General features: G+C 40.7%; 1 pseudogene across 1 annotated transcript in view; it reads left to right on the forward strand.

Annotated features, from left to right (window-relative positions):
• LOC308429684 (serine/threonine-protein phosphatase 2A catalytic subunit beta isoform-like) overlaps positions 1-7,091 on the forward strand; it is a 112,379-nt pseudogene extending 105,288 nt beyond the window's left edge. Inside the window, exons 3-4 of the transcript in view lie at positions 6,779-6,854; positions 7,054-7,091. The product of the transcript in view is annotated as a serine/threonine-protein phosphatase 2A catalytic subunit beta isoform-like (transcript). The remainder of the gene's footprint in view (positions 1-6,778; positions 6,855-7,053) is intronic.
• The last annotated feature ends 12,432 nt before the right edge of the window (positions 7,092-19,523 follow it).

Raw genomic sequence — 19,523 nt, forward strand, 5'->3', positions numbered from 1 at the left:
CCAATAAAAATTAAATAAATGAATGAATAAATAAATATAACCTTTTCCCCCCAACTTTTTTTTTCCAAGTGTTTTATTGCAACAAATTCCTAACTAAGACACTATGTCTTTCATCTTTGTTGAATGCAACAAACTTCTTCATCCTGGGCTGGTCCCACTCCCTGTTAGCAGCTTTACTCAGCAGGTAGCCTATGGTTCTGGCATCTCAAACATCTTGGGGTCTCTAAGGCAGCTTCAATGTAACAGTTTCAATGTACGGGATCCACACATGACCTTCTGGGCTCCTCCAAGGGCTGGCTTCACTTCTCCAGCTCTGACCTCTGTAGCACTTCAAGCTCAGGTTGATCCACTACACCTTTGCTGTTGCTCTTGGTGATCATCCCATGGTACTGTCATCTCTAATACACTGGAATCTTCCATTGCAACTAGGCTTCACCAATAGCCTCTCATAGGCTCCATTCATGGTGACAAGCTTCAAATCCTTTGCATGACCCCTTCAATCCTGGTTTGTCAACTACAGCTGAGGCTGAACTTTCACCAGTGGCCTTCCATGGTCTCTCACAGTCCCAAGCCTCAGCTGTTCATGGCACCTTCCTGCCTCCAAAACCAGTACCACCTGGGTGATTCTTACACATTACCAAGTACAGCCATAGCATGAGATACAACCTTGGCTATCTTTGGAACACAGTTTTTTGTCCTCTCAGAAAATACTTCCCAGAAGATTTTACCTCAGTGATGCCAGTCTCTTCTTAATCACCACTAATTTCTTAGCTCCAGTTAACCAGAATCAATTGTCTTCTTCTCTTAAATATAAAGTCAGAGCCACATGGCCGAAGCTGCTAAGTTCTGCTGCTTGCAGGAGCTGGAACATGCCCCCCTTATTCTATTATATTACCACTAGATTCCTCTTTTCTAACTCCTTCACTACCTAAGCTTGGCTGTCCTGGATTTTTCTCTATAGATTGACCTTGAATTTAGAGATCTGTATGCCAGTCTTCTGGGATTAAAGGTGTGTACTACCACACCTGGATTTAAGCTTTTCTTCACCTAGAACTAGCTCTGTTCTAGGATGGCAGAGAATTTAGAGATCTGCCTATTTTTGACTCTGGGGATTAAAGGCTTGTGCTAAATTGCCTGGAGCTAATTTAGCTGGGTGGGGTCTTGCCCAAGGTCCTTACTTCCTTAATTCAATTTAAAATTTTTGAACACAGGATTTAACTCCATTTTACTTCCTGGTGTCCCTTCAATACTCGAACCATATATTTTGTATCTTTCCTTTCTCAACTTGCTCTTTTTCATTAAAATACTCTCCATAAGGGAAAGTTTTAGTAACCACACAACAGAATTTACTGTTGTGTGGTTTTAGTAGGTTCTGTTGTGTGGTTTTGACTTCCTCAAAACCACACAACAGAACCTTCCTGTTGCTGTTTTGAGACTTCCTTTTTCAAAAAAATTAATCTAAATCTATTCATTTTAAACTCAGGCAGACTCTTTGGACAAGGGCAAAAAGCAGCCATGTTCTTCACCAAAATACTACAAAAACTTGGCCACATACTGAAATTCTCCATTGAAATCACTTGATCCAAGTCAGCACGTTTCAAATCATTCTCAGTAACAAAGTCTTCCATATTCTTACTGGATAATCCACTAGACCCTATTTAAAGCCTTCCACGTCTTTCCAAATTCAAAGTCCCAAAATCTATATTCTTTCAAACAAAAAAATGATCAGGCCTATCAAAGCAATACCCCAATCCTGGTACCAACTTCTGTCTTAGTTAGGGTTTTATTGCTGTGAACAGACACCATGACCAATCCAAGTTTTATAAAGGACAACTTTTAATTGAGGCTGGCTTATAGGTTCAGAAGTTCAGTCCAGTACCATCAAGGTGGGAGCATGGCAGCATTCAGGCAGTCACAGTGCAGGAGGAACTGAGAGTTATACATCTTCATTCAAAGGAAGCCAGGAACAAAGTAAGTATCCTCAGGCAGTTAGGAGGATTGTCTTCAAGCCCACCCACAGAGTGACATACTTCCTCCAACAAGGCCACACCTTCTAATAGTGCCACTCCCTCGATCAAGCATATGCAAACCATCACAGTCAAGGAACCATTTGGAAGGTCAGATTTTTTTCCTGTCAAATGAATTTACATTTTCACAAGTTGGAACCTCCAGTATACAATATTCTTGTTCTCAGATCAGGCCACCTTTCCTGTTGTCCTGGTACAAGGCAAAGGTTTCTCTTTAGTAGTATTTTTTTTTAAAATAATTATAGCTACTTTTGCTGCACCTTATCGAACCACAACTTTAAATTTTCTCCCATTTAATTTCTTGACACCTTCATATTTATCATCTTACGGTTTTATCTCATTCTGGGTCTGAATAACTGCAGTGAGCAATAGCCATTCCACAACCTGAATGCTTTTGTATCTTATAATTTTCTCTTCCAAACTAGTAGTATATTACTTTTGAATCCAGCCTCACTCCAGTTCTCTGGACACTGATAGCATGAAGTCAGATTATTTGTCACAATATAATACAAGTTTTCTCTAGACCAGCTCTTGGGAGTGTACTTGCCCTATCTGAGGAAGCTGGGTCTCTGCTGCTCACATTTCTCTCAGTCTGTCTGATCTTCCAAATTATCACCAGAATGGCACATTAAGCTCTGTTTATAGTATTCTCTGGGTTGTTTAGCCCATAGCTGCTCTTCCATATTCCTTCTGCAAACTAGTTCTAAAAATATAAGTACCACATGATCAGGCTCAGCACAGCAAGATTCTGACTTCTCCATGCAATTCCCTGTATCAGTTAATACTCATGGCTGTGGCTACACACCTGCTTAGTTTCAGCTTAAAAGAGTGATGGTTTATTTGAAGTTTCATGGTGATTAGATAGACAATGGCTAGGATGGCAGAGAAAGCATGGAATTAAGAGCATGTGTGTGGTAAAGTTACAGGATATCTCCAGTTAAGAAAAAAGAAAGACAAATGGTGCCCTTCAGATCACCTTTGTTTTGACTCAGTCTGGGACTCCAGCCTGTATGACAGCACTATCCACATCAAGGTTATTTCCACCACAAGCAGCCCAATACTGAGTCATCTTTGCAGACATAACAGAGTTGGGTTTTGTTTGCTTGTTTGTTTGCTTGTTTTGATTTGATTTTTTTCTCTTCTATAAAACAGTACTTACTTATCAAGCCAGAGTATCCTGATATGGTTGGTGAGAAATGAAAATCAGGTTGGGTTGGAGGGATCCCAACAAGACTAAAGCTGTGACAGGTTTATTGCAAGTAATCAGACTTTTTATACCCTTCTCAACAGAAACAGAATATCATGGTAGTTGTTAGGATGCAATGACATTTTCAGGCTCTCCAGGGAACACAAATGCTATGTGTAGCCACAGTGACTCCTGAATCTAGTAAACCTTTCCTGGTCCATTATGCAAAGGTTTCCATGATCATCATGAGCAGAATTCTTCATTGGTCATTACTAAGCTTAACGCAAAGTTTGATTGTAGTGAAAGCTGGAACTCAATAACGCTTCTGCCTGTCTCCTCAACAGCTAGGATGACATGTACATGCCACCATGTAGATGGGATCACATGAGAATGCCACAATTTAACCTCAACTTTCAAACTCCCATTGAACTCTATGCAACTGTCTGTATAGAGGCCCACATGTTATCACTAGAATGAAGAAATGGTCTAAGGGTGACCTATGTGGAGTGTCTATGAGTGAGAAATAACAAAGTAAACACCTTTCACAAAATTTTTATAATGTTATATACTACAGTTAAAATTTCCTATTAATAGGCCATTTAGAATAACCGATACATAAAGAAAATCTTTTCTCATTAGAAAAGAAGAAAACAAAGACTTCTTATACATTGAAGCATTGCCAATTAGGAATTTTGCCTTTTCCTTCCTTTTGTAAATTTATGAGACATGGCCTGCCTTGAACTCATACAGTTAAGAATGGCATCAAAGTCACTAGGTGGCTTCAGATCACTCTAAACTCCTGATCCTCATTTCTACCCCTCTCCAGTGCTGGGATTACACCACCACACCCATCTGGAATAACTCTCCCAAGATCTAGATACATTCCCCACATAGTGGCCCTAACAGAAGCCTTTAAAATGAACATTTCTTGAGTCACTTGAGACATGTTATTCTAACACTACTATACATTTTTAAGTTAAGAACTTTGCTCAAAATTTTTGCAACAGGGTAAATTATTATCACAGAAGTTAAAAGGTATTGTGTTTATGAAAAAACTAATAAGACAAGTCATGAAGCTGCATGGAGCTGTAAAATTACACACAAGTTCTAATAGCAACTATGCAAAAAGAAAGGGAACATGCACACACTTGTATATGTCCAGTTGCCTTGGCAAAACTCACACAGAGAGTTGGCTATTCTCCATGATGGTATCTGGTCTACAGATGAAATTGTTTTTGTTTTGTTTTTGTTTTTCTGTCTTGTTTTAAATTTAATTGTTTTAGATAGCTCCCAAAGTCCCTGCATGACAACAGATAGGATTTCAGCACTGGACAGCTGAGTAGATTAAACATTCCTGTCATTATTTTGTGTAGTCAAGCCAGTAAGAAATCCAGGCACAGCAGTACCCATTCCCATGGGCCTACTTCTTTCCAGTCCAACAGGCATCAGTATTTCAAATACCATTTCAAAACCTTACAAGTACTGATTAATCTTTAATGATCATCACTGTTGCCTAAGTGACTACTGAGCAAGCGGAGGTTTAAAAAAAAATCAATTAGGTTTTCTTAGCACAAGTTCAGTTCAACTTAATACGACAGCATTACCTGAGATATTCTTACGAGCGAGGCAAAGACAGTGCATAATCCAGGATTGTGTGTTATGTATAAACTAATTAGAAGATAAGACAAAATTAGAAATAGTCAGGACTGGATAAATGAGGAGTAAGAATAATGACTAAGAGTCATCACCATAAGAGTGGGTTAGGTAATGAAGAACAGCAAAGACAAAAAATTGCACTCTCTTGAAAAGAATTAGAAAACGTTCTGGAAGGCACAAAGTTTACAACCAGAGCTGGGGAGACAGGCATCTCAGGAGACATGAAATCAAATGCAAAATAGAAGAGGAAAAATCATATGTTGCGCACAGAGAAAAGAGTAAGCTTCACAATCGGGTCCTTTTTAATACATGAGATTGTTAATTGAGGTTCTTATCTCAAGACTTTCAGGTGGCTTTTTTTTAAGATAATAAGGAGACAAAAAGTGGATAAGCAGAAAATAATTCCTAGAAATAAAGCTGCAGTTCATCTCTAAGCAACAAGTGGGGTGAGTCTGTATAGCAAGTGGCCAGAGGTGGGATCAAAATACAGTCTCAGTCGCTTAGGAAAGCTTGGTGAGAGCCAAAACTTCAGTCAAGAAGGTGGTAACAATTGTGGAATAACTTTACTTTTATAACTTCAGGCAGGAAGGAGACAAAGGGTAGTGGGAAAGGGAGGTTTCATGAGCACGCGTATAAAAGACAGGAGCAGAGAAAGATTGACAGCCCCCAGTGTAGCAGCTTCAATCAACCAAGGCAGCATGCTCTGAAAAAAAACTGATGCATTATGACAGCCATGGGAGAAGCGATGATTAAGTTAACGACCCTTAAAAAGTCACCAGGGACCTCCGTTTTTTCTTCTTACTCTCTTAGAGCCAGGCCACAGATAACACTAGGCACACCTGAGGATGCTCTTTGCCCTTTCCCTTAGCAAACATTTTTTCCCATAACAATTTGTGTGTGTCCATAAAGTTCATTGTAAAGAGGCAAAAGAAGCTGGAAACAGCATCTGTAGCAACATGACATCATTGCAACTTTGCCTGCAGTGCATTAACCTTGGGGGGCCGAGGTGGAGGAGAGAGAGGTGCCCTACCTAAACCTGGTTTCTTGCCACTCTGTGTGGACAGCACAGTAGAGCTGGCCCTGGACGTGGGTATGAGCACAGGAAAGTCAGCCCTGCCTCTTGTCTGCTATATGGTGGCATGGCAAAGAGAGAGATACCCTCCTTACCTCCCTTGTCTGTTGACATCTATGACAAGTGGAAGCACTGGCTGGGGAGTCATGAGAATGGGAGAACTGGCTATGTCCCTCACTGGCTGCAATACTCGAGGGAGAAGGTCCTATGCCTCACCTAGGCAGCAGGGTAGAGCTGACTCTAGGAGTGGGGCTTGCTGTTGAATCAGGTCTGAAGGCATGAGAGCAGGAGCCGGTGGGCTGACCAGCTCAGATGCCTCTCAGGCCCAGATCCAGGGCTTTGAATTGGCACACCCCAGCCTTTACACCATTGACAAGCTGCTAGAGAACATAACAGGGACAGTCCTACGGATCCAAAACTATAGGATCTCTGTGACACAAGGCAACAACAGCATATTGGCAAGGAGTCCCAGTATTGATAGAGGAGCAGAAATCAGAGGCCTCACACCAGATCAAAAAGCCGTTGCAGTGAACATTGGGCAGCAAAGAGTGGACAAAAAGCCATACGGTGGGATACGCCATGACACAATACAGCTTCCACAGAGAGATGCTTCTTCTCTGTTGAGGGAGAGGTTCCAAGAGTAGAGGACAGGTACAAGGGTAGAGGAAAATGAATGGGATTGGGGTGCTTGGTGCAAAATTCACACAAAAAAGTCTAAAAAAAGAAAACAAAGGTGAACTACGGTCAAAGTCTACAACGGCAACTGAAACTGAACACTTTCCTAACATAATGTTTGCTCTTTCTGTGTTTCTTTTTTCTTTTTTTTTTTTTCCCCAGAGAAAGATACTTTCCATTTACTGGACTCCTTCCAGTTCTCCGAAGCTGCCTCATTCTGCTGACACCAATGCCCTCCGTCAGCACGTAGCCTGAATCTAAAGGAGATAAATAGGTGTCCTCTGGGGCTTGCAACAGACAGGCCTCTGGGCATTACTGAGTCCCCTCAATTATAAAGTGTCATTCCTGGGTGGTGACAGTGGTACCAAACAATCCTAAGAAAATGAAATCTGGGCAGTTAAATTTCGGGTGACTAATTTGGTTGCCTCTGTTTGCAGGGTTTGACCGGCCACTGCAGGTGAAGGGATTTGATTGAGCACAAATCAACAATCTCCCCAGAGCCAGTGACCTTGCTAAGCAACTTTGCTTCATCTTTTATGCTCAGAGAAGCATGGATATTTTCTATTAACCTCTGAGGCAACAACAGGTTTATCCATTGCTGTCCCTACTTACCGTCTTCCCTCAGATTCTTCAGCAAAATGACCCTCACCTCTCTCATTTGCCACCTTGCTGTGGGTGCTATGAGAATGGAGTCCTGTGTAAAACTGCTCTCTACACTACCTCTCAGGGCTCGTTTCTTGGAATCTTACCTTTGTGTAAGAATCCAAATCCAAATTCTAAAGGACTTGAAATAACCAAGAGTGATTTGCTATCCTCTGTGTCTCATAAATAGGCTAACTAAATAGTTTTGTCAGGCTGAAGTGAATCAGTCCAATCTCATTTATTGTTAGAAAAAAACATATTAAAATACTAAGCTCTGTATTGGTGCTGGGTATATGATAAGCCACAGTGCCTCCAGAAATAGAGAGTGTAGCTTTTAGAAGAGGTTTTGGTGTCACACTGGGGTTCACACATCACCTTGACTTGCCCCTGAGCCTCAGTTTCATGTGTCCAACATGGGAATGGTGCCATGGAAGGAATCTGCACACTACCTGCTCTCAGTGAAACTGTATTGGTGACCTATCTTTCCCTTCCTTCTGGCATAAACAACCTAAAGGGAAAGGGTTTGTTTTTGCTCATAATTCAGAGGGAGTCATTCCATCTTGATAGGGAAGGAAGGCAAGAGAGATCAGGTTGGCAGGGGAGAGTATAAAGTGGAGAAACCTTAAGTGGAACTCAAGCTATAACCTTCAAGGCCAACCACTCCCAAGTTTCCCAACCTCTCAATACAGCCCCATCACTTAGAGACCATGTGTTCACGCAAACTACAAAAGAAATGTTTCAGAGACTGTGCAAACCATGATGATACTCAAATGTTAACTTTGTTGTAAGAGGCAACTCTTTTCTCAAAAAACAGTCTTTGTGGAAAGAAGCAAATTAAAGCAATGCCTATAGAATGGTACACAGAGGGTGATGACCAACTCTCCTTCAATAGTACATGTTCCATCGTTCCTGAAGCTCCCTTAAAGGCACTCCATTCAAATGTGATATAAAAAGCAATGGACTTGGAGTCTTCCTCTGGCTTTGATGACTTTCTGATTTCTATTCCATGTAAATCCCTGAGCCTTGAGGAAAGGGTTTGATGAAAACATCTCAGTTAGAACTGTAGTGCCTTAAAGTCTCTTATTCTCTACAAGCTGTCCAGTGTTGGTCTGTGTGTTACTTCCCATCTATTGCAAGAAGTGTCTGTAATGACCAGAGATCAAGGCCCTGATCGATGGTTATAGTACCATTGTCATTAGGAGTCATGTTGTTAGTATGTTTCCTCACCAAAATAAGAAAACAGCACCTTCTAGACCCAACAGGATTAACACAGTTCCAAACTCACAGGGACTGTGGCAGTAGGCACAAGACCTCCACAGGTTCAAACTACACAAAATCTTAGCACCAAGAAGAGGGAGTGGGCACAAAATCCCACTCTGAACAAAGAAACTGTTTGCAATTGATACCTACTGGAGTGGGGATAGCCATTTTTATACAGTGGAGAATCACTGTTCATAACAACCACACCCCAAGGCAGGCCCCATGATCAAAAGTAATTGGTCAACACAAAACAGCCTTCACATTTTTCTATGTGTGGGTATTTTGTTTTGTTTCATTTCAGTCTTTTTGTCTTATTGATTTTTTTATTTAGTTCATTTGTTTTTATTTTTATTCCCTGAGTTATTTTTTCTTTTTGGTTCTTTTTGGGGCTTTCTTTTTTCTTTTTTTCTTTTTCTTTTTTTTTCTTTCTTTTTTTTTTTTTTTTTTTTTTTTTTGAAGAAAGAGCAACATAAAATTAGGTGGATGGGAGGAAGGGCAAATTTGAAAAAAGATGGAGGAGAGGAAGGAGAATGATCAAAATATGTTCAAATAAATTCTAAATGAAAATGATACAAAGACATTTAAAAAGCAGTACTTAAATAACCTCAGAGACATTTGTGTGTATGTGGATATAAATAATCAGAGCAATCCTTAGACACACTTGCACCATAGCAAAACAAAGATACATAGAGCATCATTGGTTTTCCTGCCTTCCGTGTTATTAGCATCTCTTCCAGCATAATTGGTCAGGACCAGCCCTGGTCAGACTCTGTCTCAGCCAGTTGTGCTTTAGAGAACAATGGTAAACATGTTGTTCTACTGAGCCTGCTGAGAAACAACCCAGCCTGGAGTTGTTGCTATGTTACTGAGAGAACAGCAAGCTCCTGATATTCCCTCAGCAATCAAACAACAGCCGTAGAACACTCTCTTTGGCTTTCTAACCAAACTCCTAACAGGCAACAAGGCCACTTGGGAAATGTCTTACTCTCCTTTTGGCCTGGCAAAAACATGATTATCAAAAGATGGACAGAATTCCTGATGGCAAAAAAAATCCATTCAAATATTGGTGATCATGCTAGACTCAGTTGTGTTAGTCACTGGCTCTGGTGTTCCAACACTAGAGGCCTATATCTCCTGAAGAACAAGTTTACATTGAAGTAGACAAGGATCATGAGAAAGAAATGGTGCTCTATGAGATTGGCAACTGCTGTATACACATAAGACAGGCTGAGTGTTCAGTAAGTCTCCTTGCTTTACACAGGACAGAATTTATGACTATGTGGTGGCAACCACATAGATGATTAGTCCCAAAGCCTCCCTACCATCCTGTATTAGTTACTTTTCTGTGGCTGTGACAATGACCAAGGCGACATAAAGACTAGAAGTATTTCACAATCTTTGGGTCTTGACCCCAAAAAGATTATCAGAAAATGCAGATATTAACATTAAGATTTATAACAGTAGCAAAATTATAATTATGCATTAGCAACAAAACTAATTTTATGGGTGAGATCAGCACAACATAATTAACTATATTAAAGTGTTGCAGTATCAGGAAGCTTGAGAACCACTATTGAAAGAGCTTCTTTTAGTTTAAGTTTCAGAGAGTTAAGTGTCTACTATGGTAGGGCATTGTGGAAGCAACAGGCAAGCATTTCAGCAGGAGCAAAATACCCAGTGATCAATCTTTAAACACAAACATAAACATGAAACAGAGAGTCACCCTGAATTGGGGCGATGCTGTTAATTCTCAAGCCCCTCCCCTAGAGATGATATTCCCTTAGGAATGAGGCAAAATATTGTTCCAATCAGCACCAACAACTGAGGACCAAGCTTTCAAATAACCTGACTGAGCCTTGGAAAGCATTTCTCATTCAAACCATTATACACCCAAACCAAAGACGCCACATTCACCTTTCAAAGGGCTCTTTTGAAAGTAAGAACATCATGGTTTTGCAGCTAAATGGATGGAACTAAAAAATATCATTTTAAGTGAGGTAACCCAGACCATAATGGACATTCATGGTATGTACTCACTGGTTAAAGTGGATAATAGCCAAAAAGTACAGAATACACAGATTGTAAGAAGGAAGGCCCATAAGAGGATGCTTCAATACCACTTAGAAGGGAAAATAAAATTGTTTTTAATCATGGAAGGTTAAGGGAAGGGACCTGGGTGGGAGAGGGGAAGTAGATAGAAAAAAATGGGTTAGGACCAGATGTGAACAAAGAGAGGAGAGAAGCCCAGAAGGGCCAGGATAATGAATGGAAATATGCAGAGGTGGTGGTAAAGGCCGGGGTGGAGGGAATGACCTTGAGAAAGTCACAGAGACCTGGGATGTGAGAACTCCCAGGACTCAATAGGGATGATCTTAGCTGAAATGCCAATGGGAAGATGAAACCTGAAGAGACCACCTCCAGTAGATAGACAGGGCACCCGGTGGAAGGATGGGATAACCAACCAACCTTCAAATTTTTTGACCCAGAACTGTTCCTGTCCAAAAGAAATGCAGAGACAAAAATGAAGCAGAGACTGAAGAAAAGATCATCCAGTGACCAGCCCAACTTGGGATCTATCCCATGGGCAGGCACCAAAATCTGACACTATTACTGATGCCACGTTGTACTTGTAGACAGCATGGTTGTCCTCTGAGAGGCTCTACCAGCAGCTGACTGAAACAGATACAGATACTTACAGCCAAGCATTGGACTGAGATCAGGGACCCCTATGAAAGAGTTCGGGGAAGGATTAAAGGAGCTGAAGGGGAAGGCAGCCCATAGGAAGACAAACAGTATCAACTAACCTGGACCCCTGGGAGCTCCCAGAATCTAAGCCACCAACCAAAGAGCATTCATAGGCTGGTTGGTGCCCCCAGTCCCCACACACACATATGTAGCTGATTGCCTTATCTGGTCTCAGTGTGAGAGGATGTGCCTAACTGTAGAGACCTGATGCCCCAGGGGAGAAAGTTGTCAGAGGTGGAAGCACCCTCTCAGACACAAAGGGGGGAGGGAATGCAGTGAACTCTTGGAGCGGGGACCAGAAGAGGACAGCACTTGGAATGTAAATAATTATATATATATATATATATATATATATATATATATATATATATATATATATATATATATATATATAATTTTAAAAAGGCTTTTTTGGAGTCCTGTCGCATAATTATATGATCATTAAAAAAGCTAGTTCTAGAATAAAAGTGAAAAAGGGTGAGAATTTGACCCTGCTGAATGTCTGATTTCTTAAGGTATTCCAAATGAAAATCAGAATTCGCAGTGTTTGCCTGGGGGTGGGGGGGTCTCTCTTAACTCATATTCACTTTGCCTCTCCTCCATTGCTCTTGATGGATTGTCCTGAATGCATCAGCCCTCTGAATTTATTCCTGATGTGCTTCTAGATCTGGCCCTTGTGATAGCTATGACTTGGTGCTTTTACTTTCTCTCAGAGTACATTTTCCAATGGCTTTTGTTAATCTCCCTTTAATGTTATAAGTTTCTCACTATCTGATTTAAAACCTATCACTTGATTTTATTTAAGTCCAATTGGAAAGACATCCATTCAGCTCTAAGACAGGTGTGGGACACATTTAAGTTGCTTTGTTATAAAAGGTCATCCTTTTAAATGGTTAATTTATGTAAATTTGGGTTATTCCATTCCTCAGAGAGAGAGTTCTCAGACCCCACCCACCTGCAATAATGAAGCTGGGGAGAAGCACCAGAAGCTTTACTTCCTGTGGTGTGAGCAGCTCTGAGGAACTGAGCCCGCTTGGCATTTGAGTGGCACTGGAACTCTGGTAGCCAATGTTATAGTATAGCCCAATAAAACTTCAATTTACATTTTAAAAAGCAAAGAGTTCATACTGGTTTGGGGGACCAGGAACACAAGAACATCTTTTAATACTGATAACAATATTTTTCACAAATCACTTTGATTTTCACTGTTGCTTTCCTTTTGTCTTATCTAACACGTTAGGTCACACACATATCTCCTGGGGTAATAACTCATCCAAAATCCCCAACAAATTTTACATTTTTGCTGTGCACAACAACATATACCTTTCCTCAGTGGACAATGACATTTTCTAGGAGCTGATAGCAAAACTCTAACTCCACAGCCCTATGATACTGTCATCCATAATCCTATGGACATCCGCTAACTGCCTGAAAGGTAAGTATAGCAAAGATGCTATGAAGACAAATAAATAGTTCCTACCACCCGCCCAGGAGTCATCTCTCTATGCCTATTGGAAGATGGGGGTGGGGGGGACATTACCTGCTCTTTTGCCTCTAACTCATAACCTGCCCCAGGCAAAAAAGAGCACACAGGTACTCTTCTAGTTTCTGTCGCCAGCGCCATGGCCTCTTTTAATCACAACTCAAAAGCTGGAGAACTTCTCTTGCCACTGCAGCAGACTAACCCCTTCGGGAACTCTATAAAAGAAACAAGAGAAAAATAACCAAAAGTGGACCTCTCTACACAAATTTACAATAAAATGCAAATTTCTACCTGCAGCCCACTTCCTGACTTTTTAATGTTTAACTACTTGATCCACGAGGTAATGTCTGCCTCTTTCTATGGGAGTCACGAAAGGGAGGTTGGAGTTCAGCATTATTTAGGAACATTCCTCTTCAATGTCCTATATGGGAATCACAGCATCTGGATTCTACCCTCTCTCCTGAAGATGTAGGGAGCCTCGATAGCGAGGAGGCATGAAATTGAACCAGACATTGAACACGAGTGCCTTGAAACCATGTCTCCTGTGCATGAGAGGAGCCTGCACTCATGAACCAAAAGCACCAAGCGTTACTTGCAAAAGAGCTGCATAACCATTCCAGCACTGCTGGGGGAAGCAATCACCATACCCCACCTTTAGCTGAAGACCTCTTGGCAGTTGATGGCAGCTAGTAAAGGAAAAGTCCGTTTTCTCCAAGACTGGATCATGGTTAAGTTGTCTGTGTGCCAGTGACGGCAAGACCTACATTGATGCACATATAGGTAACATGTAAACTCAGTGTGTTAGTAAACAAAAATAAAGAGAAGGAACTAGAAGAGGAAGAGAAGGAGCCACAAAACTGGGATAGAGATCTGGTAGGGGAGTCTCAGAAGAGTTGAAGGAGACAGTGGGGGGTAGGTATGATCAAACAATATACTTACATGAAATTTTTAAAATATAGTTAAAATTTTAAATTATCACATGCAAAGTGGAGAGGGCATCAGAAAGACATACAGGTATACATAAGGAATATGTATCCTGCCTGCCTCTATTATCTCAGCTGTGGTCTCTTGCAAACTAACTTTAAGGACCCCTGTCTCTAATGACGTAATGGCCTTTCTGTAAAGGATGCACTGAAAGAGGCATTTTTTCTAAATGCAGAAGGAGAATTATCCACAGAAGGACAAAGATAGAATTAAACATCTTCAATGATTAAAGAGAAAATAGTTCATCTGTGGAACAGAAAAGCATAAAAAAAAAAGGATCTGGTGTCTTTATGTGTGTTTTTCAAAACATCACAGAACATCCTGGTTTCTTTTTCTGTAAAATATAAAACACCTCTCTAACCTCCAACCTTGGCTAGAGACAAGGAAATCTCCATGCTTGTGTTTCTATAGGGACATGGTACAGGTAACACTTAGGTTCCAGGAACTCTGTAGTTTCTCCTTGATTCTTTTAAACACAAGCTGTCAAACCACACATTTAACACAAAAGTCTCACTATGTCATATGAATATCTTACTGTAGCCCTGAGAGATTTCTCCTGCTCTGTAAGGCTAGAGAAAAAAACCTATACTAACCACTTACAATATGAATTATCATTTTTCTCTTTAAAACACACAGATTCAAACAACCCAGGCCTTCTAATTAGCATTGGAAGAATTTGCATCTAAAATATTCTACTTCCTTTAAAAATGTAGCAACGTATAGCCTGTATGTAGACAAAGAGGCATAAAACAAGTCACATGTTTTAAATGGCACTGTTAACCAAGAAGCAAGCAGCAAAATTTTAGTGAAACCAAGATAGTAAATTATTTATATAAAGACTTCAACAGTCACCATAAATATTACATATACTCTTTAATGTATTAAATATTTATCACTGTCAGTCAACTTCAAAATCTCACTTGTATGAGCATAAACTCTACACAGTACTTGATAAGAGTTCTTTAGAGTACCTTCTGGCTCTAGTTTTATTCCTTTGGCTGTGATAAAACACTCTGATCAAGACACTTAGGGGAGCTAAGTTTATTTGGCTTACAAAGCTAAGTCACAGTCTGACATTGAGGGAAACCAAGGAACAAAATTGAAGTCTGGCCTCTCAACTATTCCACATATCATTACCACTGATCAAAGAATTCACTTCATAGCTAAAGCAGTGTAGCAGGAACCACAGAACATGCTGCTTTCCAGGCAGACGAAAGCTCAGCTGACTTTCTTACACTGTTTAGGATGTCTGACCCAGGGAATGATGCCACCTATAGTGGGCTGGATCATCCTACATCAGTTAATAATCAAGACATTGCCCCAAAGCCATGTCCACAGACCAATCTTATCTAGACAATTGCTCAGGGGAAATTCATTTATCAGATAATTCTAGGTTTTGTCAAATTGATGCTAATAAACAACAACACAGGCCTTCCTTACTTAATGGATGTACTGCTAGTAAGTTGTGAACCACATTTAAATTTCACTTGATCAAACCAACTCTAGGAAATTATTTTCATCATAAATTTTAGTTAGTATACAAAGAAACTGGCTTCATTGGGACTTTTTGTATTTTTTATTAGATACTCTCTGTGTTTGCATTTAAAATGTTATCCCCCTTGCCCACCCTGCTCCCCTCCCCTCGGTCCCCTCTACTTGTCTTTACAAAGGTGCACTAGCTCCCAATCATCCTCTCCACCTCAGTGCCTTGGCTTCACCTACACTGGGAAAATGTGTCCTCCTTCCAAAGGCCTCTTTTCACATTGATGCCAGACACTGCTGTTCTCCACTACATATGCAACTGTAGCCATTGGCCTCTCAGTGCTTGCTAGATGGTTGGTGTTCTGGTTCATGGGAGCTGTAGAGGACTTGGTTGGTTGACAATGTTGTTCTTCCCATGAGGCCGAAATCCTCTTCAGCTCCTTCATCCCCCCCAGCACCTCACTGAGGTCTCATTGGGACATTTTAATATATACAAATTAGGGATGGAAAAGTGACTCCGTGGTTAAAACACTGGTTGCACTTCCAGAGGCCCAAGGTTTGATTTCTGGCACTCACATGGTCATTGCAAACATCTGTAACTGTATAGGGGATTCAATGTCTTCTTCTGGCCTCTGCAGACACCAGGAACAAAGATAGTACAGTGACATTCATGCAGGCAAAACATCCATATACTTTTAAAACTTAATACATATAAATTACATTACAATTATTTTTTTTACTTATTCACTTTAAATCCTGCTCACTGATCCTCCTCCTGGTCACCCCCTCCCACAATCCTTCTGCTATCCCCCCCACTTTCTCCTGTGAGTGGATATTCCCCTGAGAACCCCCCCACACACACACACACACCCTGGCATATTAAATCTCTGTGAGGCTAGGTGCTTCCTCTCCCACTGAGGCCAGACAAGGCAGCCGAGCTAAAAGAACACATCCCATGTACAGGCAACAGCTTTTGGGATAGCCCCTGCTCCAGCTGTTTGGGACTCACATGAAGGCCAAGCTTCACATCTGCTACATATGTGCGGGGAAGCTTAGGTCCACCATAATACATATGTTTCTTTTCCTTTACTCATCCCCTTTTCTTGCTCCTCCATCAGAGCCTTGCTCTTCTTTCCAGGATATGCACGTTCCACTGTCTTCTCTTGTGTTCCCTGTTGTTCCCCACTTTAGACTTCTTCCCACCCTCTCATAGTTCCCTATTTTTCCTGCCCTATGTCGTAGACATGGAATGTAACACAGGCTAGACCTAGGCCTCCCCACACGTATGTAGCAGTTGTGCGTCTTAGTTTTCATGTGAGTCCTAAACAACTGGAGCAGGGGACATACAAAAGCTGGTGCCTGTGTGTGGGATAAGTTCTTCTAGCTGGGTTGCTCTGTTTGGCCTCGGTGGGAGAGAGAGTGCCTAGACTCAGCAGAGACTTAAAGTGCCAGGGTCGGAATGATACCCAAGGGGTCCCCATCTGTTCAGAGTTGACCGGGAGAAGGGATGGGAGAAGAATTGTGGGAGGGGTGCCCGGAGGGAATACAGTAAGCAGGATGTAAAGAGAATAAGTTAAAAAAAATTAAATGTAATGTAATTTATATATTATATATTATGATCATGTATAATATTTATTTAAATCTGCATGAAAATGCATGAAATGACATTTCAGTGAGGCAGTCAACTGATAAAAACTTCCTCTTTACTTTGCTCCTATAGACAGAGGCATTATGTGTCATAAACATGAGGACATCAGGGGAAGACAAAGGGGTCGAGGAAGAATGTGAGCCAAGCAACAGAGAAACTGTATGAGCAGCAGACCTCAGAACGGACAGATCTGATGCCCGTGTGCAGCCAGAGAACAGTAATGGAAGGCTTCCTGAAACCTTACAGACACGGGTCCTGCTTACTCTCCATTCCAGCACCTCCAGGTAACAACTGCCACTGTGATGTCTAGCTCAGTAGAACTAGCCCCCCTCCATCGAATGTTAGTTTTACAAACGTGTCTAAAGTCTTACTCTTACTTATGGATTAAGGGTCATTGATTTGACCTCAATCAAAAGACACTTGATTGAAGGAAAATAAAATATTCACACACACACACACACACACACACACAGAGAGAGAGAGAGAGAGAGAGAGAGAGAGAGAGAGAGTGAGAGTTAGAGAGAGAGTGAGTGAGAGAGAGAGAGAGAGAGAGAGAGAGATGATGATGATGATGATGATGGCCCTATCTTTCTTGTCCTTGCTAACCCCTGAGTTTCCTTACCTACAATCTAAAATAACATTATGAATCAGAGCTATTTTTAAATAACAAATCTGGTTATGATTGTTTGAAATGATGGTCAGACAGTGAAGAAAAGTCAAGCATATTCAAACGATGCTTTTATTAAAAACGGAATAAAGCAGGAAGCATATACAATGGCATAAGTGGTAGTTTGCCTTGGAAGTTGAAATACATCAATATTTATTATAATAAGTAGATTGTATTCTTGACTTTATGCAAGAAGCCACTAGCACAACAAATAAATCATAATAAAAAGTAATTTGTATGTAAAGTATTTTAAGCCAAAGTAAATCCTCCCCAGAAAAAAAAAAAAAGAAAGAAAGAAAGAAAGAAAGAAAGAAAGAAAGAAAGAAAGAAAGGAGCTGTTTATTTCTGTGCCGTTGGATGCTTAGTTTCTTTGGGAAATTTTCAGGTTCATTTAACTACCTATAACACAACAGAGTATTTATGACTGTGGTTTTTCTTGGAATAAAACATTATTTTATCCTTAAAATTTTTAAGAGTATATCTGGTGTACATAAAGCAATTCGTTCTTGGTCAGTGAGCTGGCTTTGTGAGTAAAGGCAACCAAGCCTGATGACCTGAGTCAAGGTGGGGAAAGAGAAATAACTCCCAAAATGCATTCTCTGATATCCATGTGAACCATGATACACACAGACACACAGACACAGAAACACACACACACACACACACACACACTAAATAAATAAATAAATAAATAAATAAATAAATGCAATTCTATAAAATAAAATATTTTTAAAGAAACATCCTTTGACTTCACTAAAACAAAATTACTTAAATGAATAAAGCAGTTGAGAAAGCACAGCAGTGATTCGGGCATCTTGCCTTGCCATAACAATGACAGTAACAATGATTGAAAATATTGGCAAGGAGCCATTTTGCAGGTAAAACAGAAAATGTGTTATAAGTACCAGGTGTTCAGGTAGAGGAAAGCCCGGAAAATAGCAGTTCTGTATACAAAACGTTGCAGAGAAAAATGGAGGTAAGCTTGGAATAATCTTAGATATCACTGTGCACACTACACAGGAGGGGATTCTGGGAAAAGTTAGGCCGGAGACATTTGGGACTTTTGGCAGATAGAATGTCCTAAAATTGCCTAGTAGGGAGAGTAAATAGAAAAGCTTATTGGTGGCTTAGGATCTAAAGGTCAAAAGAAGCAACCAAAATTAACAACAATGAGTAACAACCAGGAAAGAGAAGTCAAGACAGAATATCATGGGATCTTAGTTTGGATTTTATTGCTGTGAAGAGACACCATGACCAAGGCATCTCTTACAAAGGCAGACATTTAATTGGGGCTTTCTATACCTGGATCCAAAGGCAGCTAGAAGGAGATTGTCTTCTGTCAGTGGCTAAGAGGAGGGAGGCTCTCTTCCAAACTGGGTAGATCCTGATCATAGGAGGTCTCAAAGCTCATCTACAAGTGACATGCTTCCTCCAGCTTAGCCACACCTCCTCCAGTAAATCCACACCTCCTAATACTGCCACTTCCTATAGCCAAGCATTCAAACATGGGCCCAACCCTATCCAAGCCACCACACATGAAAACCATGAAACCAGTGCTTGCAAAGAATGGCATGGTCCACAGTGCCAAATGCTGCAGCTAAGTCAGAATCACAGAGTGATGCCTCTACCCTACTGGGCATGCTGCCAAGCATGGTCTTGGTGAACTGGCAGAAGGAAAGCCTTATGGGAGGAAGTGGACTGAAAAAATAGGGTAATTACAAAACAGAGACAGTTACTACAGTGTTCTAAGGGCAAACAATAAAAGTAGATGAAGAGGTAATTCTTTCAAAGGTAGATGCCATGATATCATAAAACCATAAAAAGAATGATGGAATACTGAATTATGGGAACAACTCAGTAATAAAAGAGAATGATGAGGCAGGAACAGAAGGGGTGAAATGAGAGACAGAAGATGGGAAGAGACTGAAGACACAAGCTGAAGGGCTGTCCTAGACAGGGCAGATCATAAGGACATTTGTGGAACTGAGCCCAGCTT

The sequence above is a fragment of the Micromys minutus genome (genome assembly GCF_963924665.1).
Source record: "Micromys minutus genome assembly, chromosome: 14".
Classification (NCBI taxonomy): domain Eukaryota; kingdom Metazoa; phylum Chordata; class Mammalia; order Rodentia; family Muridae; genus Micromys; species Micromys minutus.